We start from the raw sequence: 15,211 nt of genomic DNA, 5'->3' as shown, positions 1-15,211 counted from the left end.
TTTTAACACTTCTTTGGACCGCTCGACGGAACAGTTTATTTATTGGCACTTTTGTCAATAGAGTTTATATAGACCATCTCGGGACCAAAAAACAACAGTAAGAACTGTCTCTATAGATTAACCCGGGACCAAAAAACCACAGTAAGATCTGTCTATATGACAACAAAAAAATATAGGAAGATCTGTGTATATAAACAATCCCAGGAAAAAAACAACAATAAGATCTGTCTGTATATACCATCCCGGGACAAAAAAAGACAACAGTAAAATCTGTCCATATACCATCCCGGGACAAAAAAAAAAGAAACAAAAGTATGATCTGTCTATATAGACCATCCCGGAACACATAAAAAAGCCAATAGTAAGATGTGCCTAGATATAAACCATCCCAGGAAAAAACAACAATGGTATACAGTTGTTAAATGGTGTTGAGGGCAACAGACGATTATTTGGACCCGAAGACAAACTGTTACCCGAGGCCGAATGCCGAGGGCAACAGTTTCTGTTGCCCGAAAACACAGCCGACAACTGTTTTGTTATATCCCGTTGTGACGTCACTCCGGTCCAACAGCACATGTTAACAGTTCTTTGGACCGCTCGACGGAACAGTTAATTTATTGGCATTTTTGTCAATATAGTTATACAAATTATTTTATAGGGATATAACAATAAGATCTGTCTATATAGACTATCCTGGGACAAAAAAACAAAAAAACAACATGTACAGTAAAATCTGTCTATAAAAATCATCCAGGGACAAAAAAAAAACATGTTCAGTAAAATCTGTCTATAAAGACCATCCCGGGCTAATAAAAAGGGTTGGATTAGCTATAAGTAGCTTTAACATTTGTATTTGTTTTCAAATTGACCGCATGGAACACAATGGTGGTCTGATTTTGCAGGTGGTATATGTGCTTTATGAGACAGATTTTCTCATATAATTATATTTTATAAAGTCACAAGATCGTAAAAGATATAACCTATACACCATTGAAGACAATGTACATGTATATAGGTATTTAATGTTGTGCATTGTGGTACATGACATCTTATCTGTAACAAGTTTGGACTATCACCAACTTTAAATATCTTATTAAAGATATGAGACAACTGATATAATTTGGTTGTATTTCCCAATGAGATAGATCTTTATAGACTATCACCAACTTTAAATATCTTATTAAAGATATGAGACAACTGATATAATTTGGTTGTATTTCCCAATGAGATAGATCTTTATAGACTATCACCAACTTTAAATATCTTATTAAAGATATGAGACAACTGATATAATTTGGTTGTATTTCCCAATGAGATAGATCTTTATAGACTATCACCAACTTTAAATATCTTATTAAAGATATGAGACAACTGATATAATTTGGTTGTATTTCCCAATGAGATAGATCTTTATAGACTATCACCAACTTTATACTAATAAAATGTATACTGCTGCATTCGTGTTTATCTTACTTCGATAGTTTCATTCATTCTATCTAAATTTTGACCAATTAGAAGCCGATATTAAGTTACTAGGCCAATAAATGCTTTTGAAAGTGATACTGTAACATAAAGAATTCCTTCAAAACCCATACATACATACCAGTCTTCGCTGGAATATGATAATATCAGAATTATAAACATTCAGACGCCGTTATACCGTTATCATGACCATGTAGAGTTCCGAAAAGGCATCCGTCAAAAGCCATTTATGCCAATTTTCACTGCAACCAGAGAGTATCTAAATCTTTGCCGATACTCTGATAATACCATCTTCGATACTAATTAATAATAAGTGGGTTAATACCACTGATTTTGTATCCATCACTGGACCATCTTCGATACTCCAGGGGTTCCGATCACTTACGATCTCTACACCCCTGGACTATCTCAAAGTAAAACTGGAGGCAACAGATCAGAACAGTAAATTTAATCATTGGATGTACATCAAGAGCCGTACAACGGTACACTGTGGTTGACTGTGTAGCTTTGAAGTTGGGTGTTGCTCTCTCTCTAGTATTCAAAGAAATTTATGCTGGCCTGTGATTTTCATGTTTTTTCCTCTGAGCTGCCTTCAGTTTTACTAAGAGATAGTCCAGGGGTGTAAAGATTGTATGTGATCGGAACCCCTGGAGTATCGAGGATGTCCCTGGACTATCTTATAGTAAAACTGAAGGCATCGGAATACACAGGTAATGCGATCATTTGGTGAACGTCAAAGGAATTGTATAACGGTACACTGTGGTTGACTGTAATGCTTGGAAGTCTTTACTGGCCTATAATTGAATAGTTCTTTTCTCTGAACTGCCTTCAGTTTTACACTGAGATAGTTCAGAGGTGGATATAACCTTAATGATATTCACCCCTAGAGTATCGTGGATGAGGAAATACGGACCGTGTTCACACCTCCTGACCATGCTGGATAGTGGTGCCAAGATTCATCAATGTGTCGGATGGTATTGTATAAAGGGAATAGGGGTAAAACAGCCTCAGCTTCGTCTGGGGAGTGCAGGAGTACACACGTTAACATAATTCTACGTACTTCGCATCCTCGACACTCCAAGGGTTCCGATCACTTACGATCTCTACACTTTCCTTTGAAGACTACAGAGAGAGCGACCCCCAACTTCAACGCCACACAGTCAACCACAGTGTACCGTTATACGGCTCTTTTGATGTTCATCAAAGGACTAAATTACCTGTTCTGTTGACTAGGCCATGGGCTAGGAGGGTCCCACATGCACCCGCCCCCCCCCCCCCCCCCCCCCACCCAAACCTCCGAACCAATATTTTTTCTTAACCCTTATGACTCACTGATCACAAATCAAAATGTTAACATTGCATAAGTTGGGATGAACTTCCGGTTATGACGTCATCAAGATGGCCGCCATCTCAAATTTCACTAAAAATGAAAAAATAGTCATAACATTGATATTTTTCAACCGAAGTAGACAAATGAGGTATCAAAATGACCACAATAGAACACTAAAAACATATCAGGACCAAATAACCAAATATATGTAGTGATTTTTACGCAGGAAGTGACAAAATAGGATTTTAAGCTCAAAAATGGTAATTTTTTAATAAATTTTTCATATTTTGCTTGACGCAACAAAAACGTTTTCCAACCGCAAACTATTATTTCTAATTAGTTTTTTGTCCACTTATAAATCAGTTTAAACAAATACAAGAAAAAAACAATGTTAACATTGTATAAGTTCCGGTTATGACGTCATCAAAATGGCCGCCATCACGAATTTCACTAAAAAATGAAAAATATTCATAACATTGACATTTTTCAACTGAAGTAGACAAATGAGGTATCAAAATGACCACAATAGAACAACAAATACATATCAGAACCAAATCATCCAATATATGTAGCGATTTGTACGTAGGAAAAATAAGATTTTAAGCTCAAAAATGGTAATTTTTCAGCAAATTTTTCATATTTGTCTTCATGCAGCAAACATGTTTCCCAACAATTATTATTGATCGTAATCAGTTATTTGATCTCTTGTCAATCAGTAAAAACAACAACAAAATATATAGAAATGCAAAAGAGAATTATTGTTATACCATCATTTGGTTTACAAAGCATCACCGTTTGCATATACAGGTCATATGATAGTGTATTTTTCCCAAACCGCTGAGACTATACAGTTTCCTGGTGTCTTAGAATTTCCTGAATATAATAGTGGCTATTGAAAATTTAAATCTTAACAAAGAATTATAGGGTGGCTGAATATCTAAGTGGGACTTCAAAATAATTCACTTTCATGTTCGAAATGTTGTACACTAGTACCGTCTCAAACTGAATTATTACAGCAAAATGCCAACTAATAGCTATATGGTATCAAATTAAAACTGGGGTAATTCTGTCATACCGTAAATACCATGACACTTTCCGAAACGTTTTGTGCCTTTTAGAATGAGCACATCCAGTGTTATTTCCTGTGTATAACGTCAGGAAATGTCAGATGGTTACTTAACAGTGTCACATATTTCTTTCATTAGTTCTTTGTCTTCGATAGCGATGAGCTGATGTGACATTACATTACCGGGTTGCCATCGTGGTTGTAGCTTGTCAACCGTCCATGGCCAGAGTTAACATAAGAAACATCAGTGTCAGGGATGTAGCAGCTCTTCCTGTTTCCAAGCTAGTGATTCAAATATCGTATATGATGTTCCACACTATCAGATCCACATTCTGCGAAGGTTTGAGCTGGTTCTCCTTATTTCGTATGAAGCACAATTCCTCATTCTTGTGAACCTTCAGTGACCATAGATGGCATAGGTGGATTCTTTGAGGTCATACATGAGGTCTGCAGTGAAGTTCCACTATTTGCCAAGTCTGAAAAGCACTGTAGAAAATTTTATTTCTGGAGAGTCTTCAATGGTCGCTTTACGCATACACCAGATGTGACACAACCAGCACCTTCAAGGGAGTGGGAAAAGTCAGACCAATGAAAAACATTTAACATTAATGGCCTCATTAATGACCTCGATGATATCACCTGTGCCATTTATGGGCGCACGAGGGTCCACTAGATTAATGAATGGTACTTCATACAAATTATGGAGCTATGTGCTAAGGAGAACCAATTCCACCATTCGAATAATGTGGATCTGGTGTAGTTTCCATTATGCCGAAGAAGTCTGGAACAGTATATACGATATGTTAGAATCTGAGGGAGATCCCACATCTCTGAACCTATTGTTCCTGTTATGAACTCTGGCCAAGGATGGGTTATGAAAGATGACAGGCTAGAACAACACTGGTTATGTACTGTCACATCTGCTCATCGACATTGAAGACAACGCTATGGCTTTCGACGAATTGGATACTGATATCTCGATTATTCTGATAATTTGGACTACCAGCTACCAGACATGCCGAGTCTCTTCAGTGGATGGAGCAGTGAGACGAGAAAGCACGTACAATGATAATGGTTATCATTAAGAACCAGTGAAAGAAATATGTGACACTGTTGTAACCATCTAACATTTTGCCTATGCTATGCATAGGAAATAAACAATGAATGTTCTCATTTTCAAAGCCACAAACGATCTGGAAAATGATATAAACAGAAACACAGGCTTAGGTTACATTTGTTACTCTATCAGTAGGTGTTGTGCTGTAATAATTATTTTTGAGACGCTGGTCAGCGTCAGCGGTTTCGAGTTCGAAAAATAGCATATGCCCATTATACGCACCTGGTGATGTTTTGTAAACCTAATGAGGGTATAACAATAATTATCTTTTGCATTTCTAAATATTTTAATTTTTGTTGGTGTTATCATTGATTCATTGATTGATAAGAGATCAAATGTTGGGAAACATTTTTGCTGCATGAAGACAAATATGAAAAATTTGCTGAAAAATTACCATTTTTGAGTTTAAAATCTTATTTTTTCATTTCCTACGTACAAATTGCTACATATATTGGATGTTTTGGTCCTGATATGTATTTGTTGTTCTATTGTGGTCATTTTGATACCTCATTTGTCTACTTCAGTTGAAAAATGTCAATGTTATGATATTTTTCATTTTTAGTGAAATTCGTGATGGCGGCCATTTTGATGACGTCATAACCGGAACTTATACAATGTTAACATTGTTTTTTTTCTTGTTTTTGTTTAAACTGATTTATAAGTGGACAAAAAACTAATTAGAAAAATAGTTTGCGGTTGGAAAACGTTTTTGCTGCGTCAAGCAAAATATGAAAAATTTATTTAAAAAATTACCATTTTTGAGCTTAAAATCCTATTTTTTCACTTCCTGCGTAAAAATCACTACATATATTTGGTTATTTGGTCCTGATATGTTTTTAGTGTTCTATTGTGGTCATTTTGATACCTCATTTGTCTACTTCGGTTGAAAAATATCAATGTTATGACTATTTTTCATTTTTTAGTGAAATTTGAGATGGCGGCCATCTTGATGACGACATAACCGGAAGTTCATCCCAACTCATGCAATGTTAACATTTTGATTTGTGATCAGCGAGTCATAAGGGTTAAGAAAAATATTGGTTCGGAGGTTTGGGGGGGGGGGGGGGGGGGCGGGGGGGTGCATGTGGGACCCTCCTAGCCCATGGCCTATAAGAGATAGTCCAGGGGTGTAGAGATCGCAAGTGATCGGAACCCTCGGTATGTAGAGATCGTAAGTGATCGGAATCCGTGGAGTATCGAGGATGCGTGCTTCGCTATATAATAGGTTAGTGATTAGATGTGTGGTCCATTAGCATTCGTCACGCAACAACAAAGGTGCAAAATGTTCACCTTCAAAAATCGCGTGACTGCGGGTACACCTGTGGAGGGACAGGGAAATTCCCTATCCTTCAAATATCCGTACACGGATAATCCGGTTACATTTTCACACTTAAAATATACTTTAAGGTAACTCCTATCCAATTTTATTACATGATGTGCCATTTCAGCTGAAACCAAGCCTATCGATTTCAGTTTTTTCCTTTGTTACACCGAATGTTAATGTTAATTTAAGCGGCATTCTTAGTCAACCTGAGGATAACCGACTTTTGGTATACGTTAATAATTCAAATTAATTTAAACATAAAACTTTACTCTATCTCTTTACATTGCACGATATTTACAACATTCAACAAATGCAACATATAAGCAGGATAAATTATATTTTTTAAACAGAATTGATATAAATTTAGATATTAAATTTCTTAATGTTTTGGTATTTGTAGAGTTCATTAGCTGTGGAAATTTAAAAACATTTGGTATCTTGTAATAGTAATTATTAATAATCATCATCATCGGAGTACAATTTCAACGGGAAATTTAAATCTTTGGATCAACAACACATAGTGCATATGATACATAGTGTTTTAAAGATGCTCCACCGCGGACAAATGATATTTTTTCACTATCAATAACAGGAGCAGACGATTTAGTATTTTTCTTCAACTACAAAAGTTACTTACTTTACACCATTACCACCATTGAAAAGTTTGAGCTTCTCATTTTATTTCAAGTTAAAAATATGAAAAATAATTATTGCATCCCGAAAAAATTCCGTGGCACTATATCCTATATGGAATGAAGTACAGATTGCGCATGCATCAAAGGTAAAATGAATTATTTTATATTAGGTTTTGTGTTGATTAGACAGATATATACACGATTACACGCCAATTACTGTTCAAATGATGAATATCATTTATGCTCTGTCGACGGTGGAGCATCTTTAAGTAAATTATGACATATCAAAGAAACACAATTTAACAAAGGGTGAGTATTTATTGATATATAGAGACACATTCATGTATATATATGTGTTACTTGATCCAGTAACACAAATGTTTGTGATAGGGCTGACCAACAGCCATAGCATACTTATATCAAACGATACAGGCACAGGCTCCTGTATTTAAAGGCACAGGCTCCTGTATTTAAAAAAAGCTTGTTAAATACAATCATTGTTAATCTAACAGGGATATAAGTAAGTTCTATTGGAAGAAGTTTTAAGATGCTCCACCACTGACAAATTACATTTTTTCTCTTTCAAAAACAGGAGCAGACGAAGTATTTTTCTTCAGTTATAAACGTTAACTACTGTAGTTTACTCTATTACCAACAGTGAACAGTTTGAGCTTCTAATTTTACTTCAAGTTAAAAACATTAAAAATAATTAATTGCGCCCCAAAAGCAATTCCGTGGCACAATGTCCTATATGGAATGAAGTACTATTGCGCATGCACCAAAAACTAAAACATCAAATTTTATATAATATTTTGGGGTTAATTAGACACGTATATACAGGATTAAACAAAAAATATTGTTTAAATGAGTATAACTGTATGTTTTGTCGGCGGTGGAGCATCTTTAATGTTGGCGAGTCTGTCACGTACCAAAATCCAATCGACTAAATACACATTTGTTGAATGATGATGTATTCGTTGCAAATGATTAGGTAATCCAGGTTAATTGTCTTCGGTATTATTACAGGTAACACGCTGTCACTAAGATATATAACTTGTGTATCGGTGTTTGAAGAAACGATAGAGCACAGGAGTTTGACGTTCTGTCAATAATATATGGTAAAAAATATATAAAAAAATACCTCTATATATTATATAAAGGTGTTTTTTATACATGTTACTATATATCATTGACAGAACGTCAAACTCCTGTATAAGGAAACTGTTACAGTTTGATAAAGACACTTTTTTAAAACGCGTATACAAAATACATTACATAAACAACACTAAAATTAAAACAAAACAACCCCATAAAAATACTCAAAAACCAGCAATAAGCATACGGTCACTAGTATCAAAATACCTGTCTATCTTATGTTACATGACGAATCTTGTTATTTGTTCCGTGATGTGATGACGTCAAGAGATTAAGTACGGATCACCATTAATACCACTTACGTATGAAAGGTGATCGGATAAATGCTCTCAAATCTGTCCATGAGTCACAGAACCAGAACAACACGGTTAAATACACCATTGACACTTATTAACTAATTAACGGATTAATTTTAAGACGAAGTATTGGACATGGTACAAATATGGCCAGTCTTATGCGTACAAATTAACTTACCTAAAAAAAGTAATTAAGTACCTAAAGATGCTCCACCGCTGACAAATGGTATTTTTTCACCATCAAACACTGGACCAGACAAATTAAGACAAAAATAATATAAAACTATTTATTTTGCTTTTGGTGCATGCGCAATCAGTACTTCATTCAATATTGGATATAGTGCCACGGAATTTTTTCGGGATGCAATTAATTATTTTTCATACTTTTAACTTGAATTAAAATTAGAAGCTCAAACTTTTCAATGGTGGTAATGGTGTAAAGTAAGTAACTTTTGTAACTGAAGAAGAATACTAAATCGTCTACTCTTGTTTTAGATAGTGAAAAAATACCATTTGTCAGCGGTGGATCATCTTTAAACATATTAAATCTATAAATCAAAACTCTTCTACGCTATGATTTATTTTTGAAGAACAGTAAACATTACATGTAACAAAAGCTTGAGAAATTGTTTGTACTTGTTGTCTTTTGCCATGAATTCAGAAAAAACCCACTTATAGGCCTTCGAATGATAATATATACGGATAATTTGACAACAGCACTACAAAAGTCATAGAGTTGCTTCCCTTCCAACACTGAAATAAGCTAAAACTAGAATGAGTTAACACGTTAGAATGTTTCCGATGAGAAAATTGGTAAGGGACGCTCGTTCAATATGGCCATATCAATTAACTAGTACTTTGCACATGCACGAGAGGTAGAAAGACTTTTTAACATTACATTTTTTTGGTTTAAATTTTCAGTTAGTTAATTCCCGAAATATCACAGTATGGTCCGATATATACAACTGTCGTCATATTCAAAAGTTCTCAAAGGTGCTTTAATCTTTTTTAATCTGTATAATCTGTTTATGAAAAGATCAAAGATTGGTTTTGTAATTATGTGTAAACAACACTACCCTTGAGTGTCTGCACTCGTATATATATATACCCTTATCCTATAATTTACATAAAGCATAAAATATTTCACGGTTTGTATGCTGTAAAATGAGTCAATTTCGCGGGGTACAAATTTTCGCATTTTACGGCTTGGAACGTATTTGCAGAGCTTTACTTTCGCTGATTATCGTTGTAGTATTTGAAAGCGTCGTTCGTACGCTGTAACATGGAAATTATAATTTTGTTAAAACGCGAAGTATCAACTTACGTGAATTTGGATGAATCATCGAATTTAGCGATGAACCCGATGAATAATAAATTCTACTGAATACTGTTCTTATTAATATTCGCGGGGTTTTTAGTTTCGCTAAATTCGAGGATTCATCCAAATTCGCGTAAGTTGATGCCTCGCGTTTTAACAAAATTATATTTTTCATGTTTCAAAGCTACTTCCGACAATCGGAAGGTTGATGTTTTAAGCCAAATGAGAAGTGATGTTTCAAAATTGTCTTGTCATCCTATCTACATTTAACATGTCATTAATAACAAAACGCTGTAAACAAAATTTCGTTCGCGGCTACAATCCTACAATTTCGCAAATTTGTCAATTAGATACGCTTTCCAATATAAACTAGGAAGATGTTAACTTGTGGAGATAAATATTTGCGAAAATACTTTAATCGTTAAAATTGCGAAAATCAATCGCAAAAGGAAGTCGGATTTGCTCAATGTAAAATCGGAACAAGCTCTAAGATAATTTCTCTCCGAGAAAATATGCTCCCGTTATTTGAAATTATACATACATGTTTATTCAAATCAATAATAAAATTCATATGCTATTTATTAAGGGTGTCCAGCATGTCAGGTGCGATGTCGAAACCAAGGTGGAGAGTTGCTAGGTAACGCCCCCGCAACGTTTTTCTCCTGGCCCTCTGATTTTCATTTATTTTCAAAACTTTAAATGACACCTGCACCTGTTTGTTTAATGGCGTTTGATTTAAACAAAACAAACTATTGTTTAAATATTCTCTTCGGAAGTACGAGTTTATGTAACTCAAATACAACTATGCGCAATTCGGTAAAATCGTACGGCAGTTTTGGATGTGAATGGTATGACAAGTTTTTAGGCAACTAGTACAGCGAGACATACTTTACAACGGATATGTGTACTGCATACTGTAAAAATTGCAGAGGAAATCAATTACACTAATTAAGATGAACACTTGCAAAAAAAAAAAAAAAAAAAAAAAAAAATCGTACATTAATATCAGATGGAAAATGTAAAAGGAATTATAAAATTGATTTGCATGCATGCGATTTATACAGATTTATATCCTTTAAAACCATAAACAACAACGGACATATTGTCTGTTTGTGTAATGATTTATTGTAATTAAATGAACAGTAACGATTGTAACAGTAAAGCGATTTGAAAGCACTCGTAATGGCAATATTGATCAACATTTGCTGAAGTGTAACTACAATATTTACGAACAATTTTATATAATTTAACAGGAAATAAAATATACAGAACTATGATATTATATTTTCACAATAAAAATTAATTGCGAGATAAAATCATGGAACATACGTATCGCAAGGAGTACCGCTGATGGATCCTCTGGGCAAGCGCAGATAACGGCACGCGACAATGTCCTGATAGCTATCTGGGTCCTGTTTTGGAGATTTATTGTCACTAGACTTCATTTCTTTGAGTCCTACGTTGACCATTTTAGTAAGATATTTAAATTTATTAATTCCTTTACTGTTTTCTATCATAATTTTTAGTGCTGCCTTTTCCATTGTCGCGGTTTCTTTGATGGTTGATGAGAGATCATTTCTGATTTTGTCGATCTCACCACTACTGTTACTGCGCACCGTTTTCATCACTCTAGTTTCGTCTTGTTCCTCTATGGTCGAAGACATTAAAGACTTTGTTCTTTGAAAGCTTTCCAGCATGTTTGGGGCAAGGCTGTTACTACGGCCACGCCGGACTCTTGGCTTAAGTCCGGACCACGTAGCAGGAGTACTTGGAGGGCCGGACTCTCCAACCCCATCACTGCCAGTCTGTGTTAACGCACGTGCTTGCTCTATATTTGGTAACTTGGTCACTTTTGTTGTTTCAAATGTTAGATTACGATCGTCACTGTCAGCTTCAGAAATAACTGCTACATGTTTACTTTGGATTTTCCGTGGAGTTCCCGGACTTGTTTTTAAACAAGACTTCGGAATATCCGTTTGTTCCCGTCTCAACAAGATCTTATTATCGGACATGTCTATGGAAACCCGACGACTTTGTTGTTTTTTGACGGCTTTTTCTGTAGCGCCATCCAGGGACGTATAATCCCTACTAAGCCTTCGCTTTACTCTTACTGTCGCCTCTTTCGAAGGCGAACTGGGGATGCTTTCTTCGTCTAGGCTCTGTACCTGCGGGATGGGCTCTCGGACAAGCTGCTCCCGTATGCGTTCTATGGGATCCTGCTCAGTGGAATCCCGACAGCCACTGTTTACCAGATTGTGCCAAGAATCTAAGGAGTACGGTGAGTCGACAGGCATAGTGGCTGATAAGTTCTTTGTCACAGAAATATCAACAATACTTTTCCGTCTCCCAAGGGACGGGATACCGGGCAGTGGGGCCGGGCTATTCAAACCAGACGTCTTCCTCTTACTCGGATGTAAAGATCCATCCACGTATTTATTATATTTCCGAAGAAAACAGTTCTGAGAATGAGAAAACTCTTGGAGTTTCTTGATTTTCTCTGCTTCAATGCTGTTCACGTGTTTTTTAAGATCAATATGTCCTTGCACATGGTCGCGATACATCTTTTTAAAGTCCGTTTCACCGTCCAACATCTTGGATGTAAAATAGAGAGTGACGACGAAATGACTAAATCACAACACTTCTGTCTTCAAAATATAGACTGTAACACACTTCTACCGATGCATGCCAAATCTCAGCCAGATCAGGTGTGGATATTATTAAAACGAATACCTCTTGGAGACTTTCGTTACGCCATATCTTCTTTCAGCAATGAACGAGTTCTTAATTACTGAACTTTATATACCGCAGTAAGAAAACTGACCTTTCAACTCCGGTTTTTACCTCTCGGAACAGTACAGATCGTAATCGCCAACTGCAGTAAACAAGTTTACGTCCCCTAGAGTTCACGGATTTGGATTAAGATTATCCTGACCGTGTCCCGGCCGCTGTAGGAAACATTCGAACGATCTGCAATGAAGAAAGCATTTAAGTCAATTATCTAACTACCCATTGAATTTGGCTGTAGCACTCTTATGAAATCTAGCGATTAAAAGCAACAGTTTATTTTATATAAAGAAGTTATAAAGGCTGTTACACAACACAAATAAAGAAAGGGATTGAACTTGAGCACCCGTTAAAGTACACAGCTAAGTGGCAGTGACTCCAGCAACAGAATAATAGTTCAGAAAGACCTTTACAAGGTGAAAATACGATCTTATTCGAGTTTGTGCCGGTAAGTTGTCTTTATTAAATCTGGTAGGCGGTGGCATTTTATTGTAAATCTCAGCTCGAATGAATACTTCTCAAAAAGGATTATCAGAAATAAATAACAAATATTGACATCTTACCAGAGGTTAAATCCTATTACATAGGAGTAACATAACAACAAATATATTTACCGTTCATTCTTGAAACGGGCATTCTTGTTGGCTTCAAAAAATATTTTATAACATAAATTTAACGTTGGCAATTGCAAAACCGTCTCTGATTGGTCAATATAACGGTCCTACGATAGAAATCGTTCCCTCAGAAAAAAAAAATCGAATTTATTCTGTGACACTTAACCTGTGCTACATGCAGTTAAACATCTGTGTACATGGATATCGAAACGCAACTTGACCCCAAACATTATTTATATAAAACCTCATTACATCATGATGTAACAACTGAACTGTTAAGGAAACAGATTATGATAATGATATGAGTAAGATGTTTAGAATCATGGAATGATGATATATACATGTGTATGATGGTCATGATGATATACATAAAGATGATGGTTATAATAATTATTTTGATGAAGATGATGATATGATATACATGTATATGATGGTTATGATGATGATGATGATGATGATGTATGATGATTGTGATGATGATGATGATGATGATGATGAGATGATGATGATATGATGGTTGATGATGATGATGATGATGAGAAGAGAAGAGATGATGATGATATGATGATGATGATGATGATAATGTAGATGATGATGATGATGATGATGAGATGATGATGATGATGATGATGATGATGATGATGATGATGATGATGATGATGATGATGATGATATGATGATGATATACATGTAGATGATGATGATGATGATGATGATAGACATGTATATGGTTGTGATAATGATGACGATGATGATGATATAAGTAAGTTGAGAGAATGAGTGTGATAGTCGATATGGAATATGAAAAGAATTAAAGTATTTAGCTATATATAGTATTTTGTCTATTGCACACGAAAAAGAAAAAAAAATCCATAGTAACAAACAATTTACGAAACAAAATTACTTAAACAAATTTGCACAGAAGAACTGTGGAAAAAATAACATAATGCGTTTTTAGGTTAAGATCAAGGGTGGAACTACAACAGAAAAAATGCCGGATTTATTAGTAATTCCCTGAAGGCCTATTAGTGGATTGTTATCAATAAGTTGTATTAATGCAGTCGGTCGGTAAGGACTTCAGCACTGCTTTGGGCACTGTCCTTAGAACTACCAGGGCAAACTAGGGCAACCATATATATGTTTGGTTTACCAACGCCTATGTTTGACATGCGCCTTCATGTTCGTCATTATTTTATAGAACAGTTTTGATTAATCAATATTTGAAATAATGATTAATAGTAAGGAGAAAAATGAAGTCTTGATTTTGAAATACGACTATATTAATGGAAAGTAAAGCTAATGATCATTAAAATAACTAAATTAAAATAATAGAAATCACAATAAATACCTCTTTATGGGTTTCATTGTAAGGAGCAATGAGCCCTGTAGCAAACAGATAACTACAAAATCAAATTGGTTTTGTCTTAAAAATTGCTTGGGAAGATATGTTACAAATTTTTGGTTAGTTTTTCTTTTTTTTTATGAATGAAACCTATGGTCATGATATATGAAATCGACAACTGATTTCTGTAGCAATTTAAGCGTTTAATGTCATGAACTTTGTACATGCGTGATCATGCATGTCATTCATTTGAAGTTTTGTGCACGCACTTGATAGAATCTTACATGGAAATTACAATAAGCATAACATTACAGAATGAACAGGGTTAAATTTTCACATAGTTTATTTTAGTAAATGTCACTAGACTTTTACTCATTTTACTAATTTCATGTAATCCGCTTGTAATAATATTGTAGCAGTAGAAACATAGGAGATCACTTCGTGGTTCATCCTTGTATTAAACGTTAATTGTTTTAGAATGATGACCAGCTAGAAATGCTTTTGAGTCAGAAAGAAAATAAGGTCCACACAACTCGCTGACATTAGCAAACCACAATACTTGATGACCTCATAATCGGACATATCATATTGATTTTGATTTAAAGCGTTGCAATTTAAAAATTAATCAACGATTATATAAATATGTTTCAATATACTTAGTAAATGATAATGCCCACACATTCGAAAACATCACGTTTTCCCATTTAAAACATTTTATGAACTTCTTTATCGGCCCTTTGCTAATAAC

Source organism: Argopecten irradians, chromosome 6 (assembly GCF_041381155.1).
Source record: "Argopecten irradians isolate NY chromosome 6, Ai_NY, whole genome shotgun sequence".
Lineage (NCBI taxonomy): Eukaryota > Metazoa > Mollusca > Bivalvia > Pectinida > Pectinidae > Argopecten > Argopecten irradians.
Note: the sequence above shows the minus strand (reverse complement) of the source record.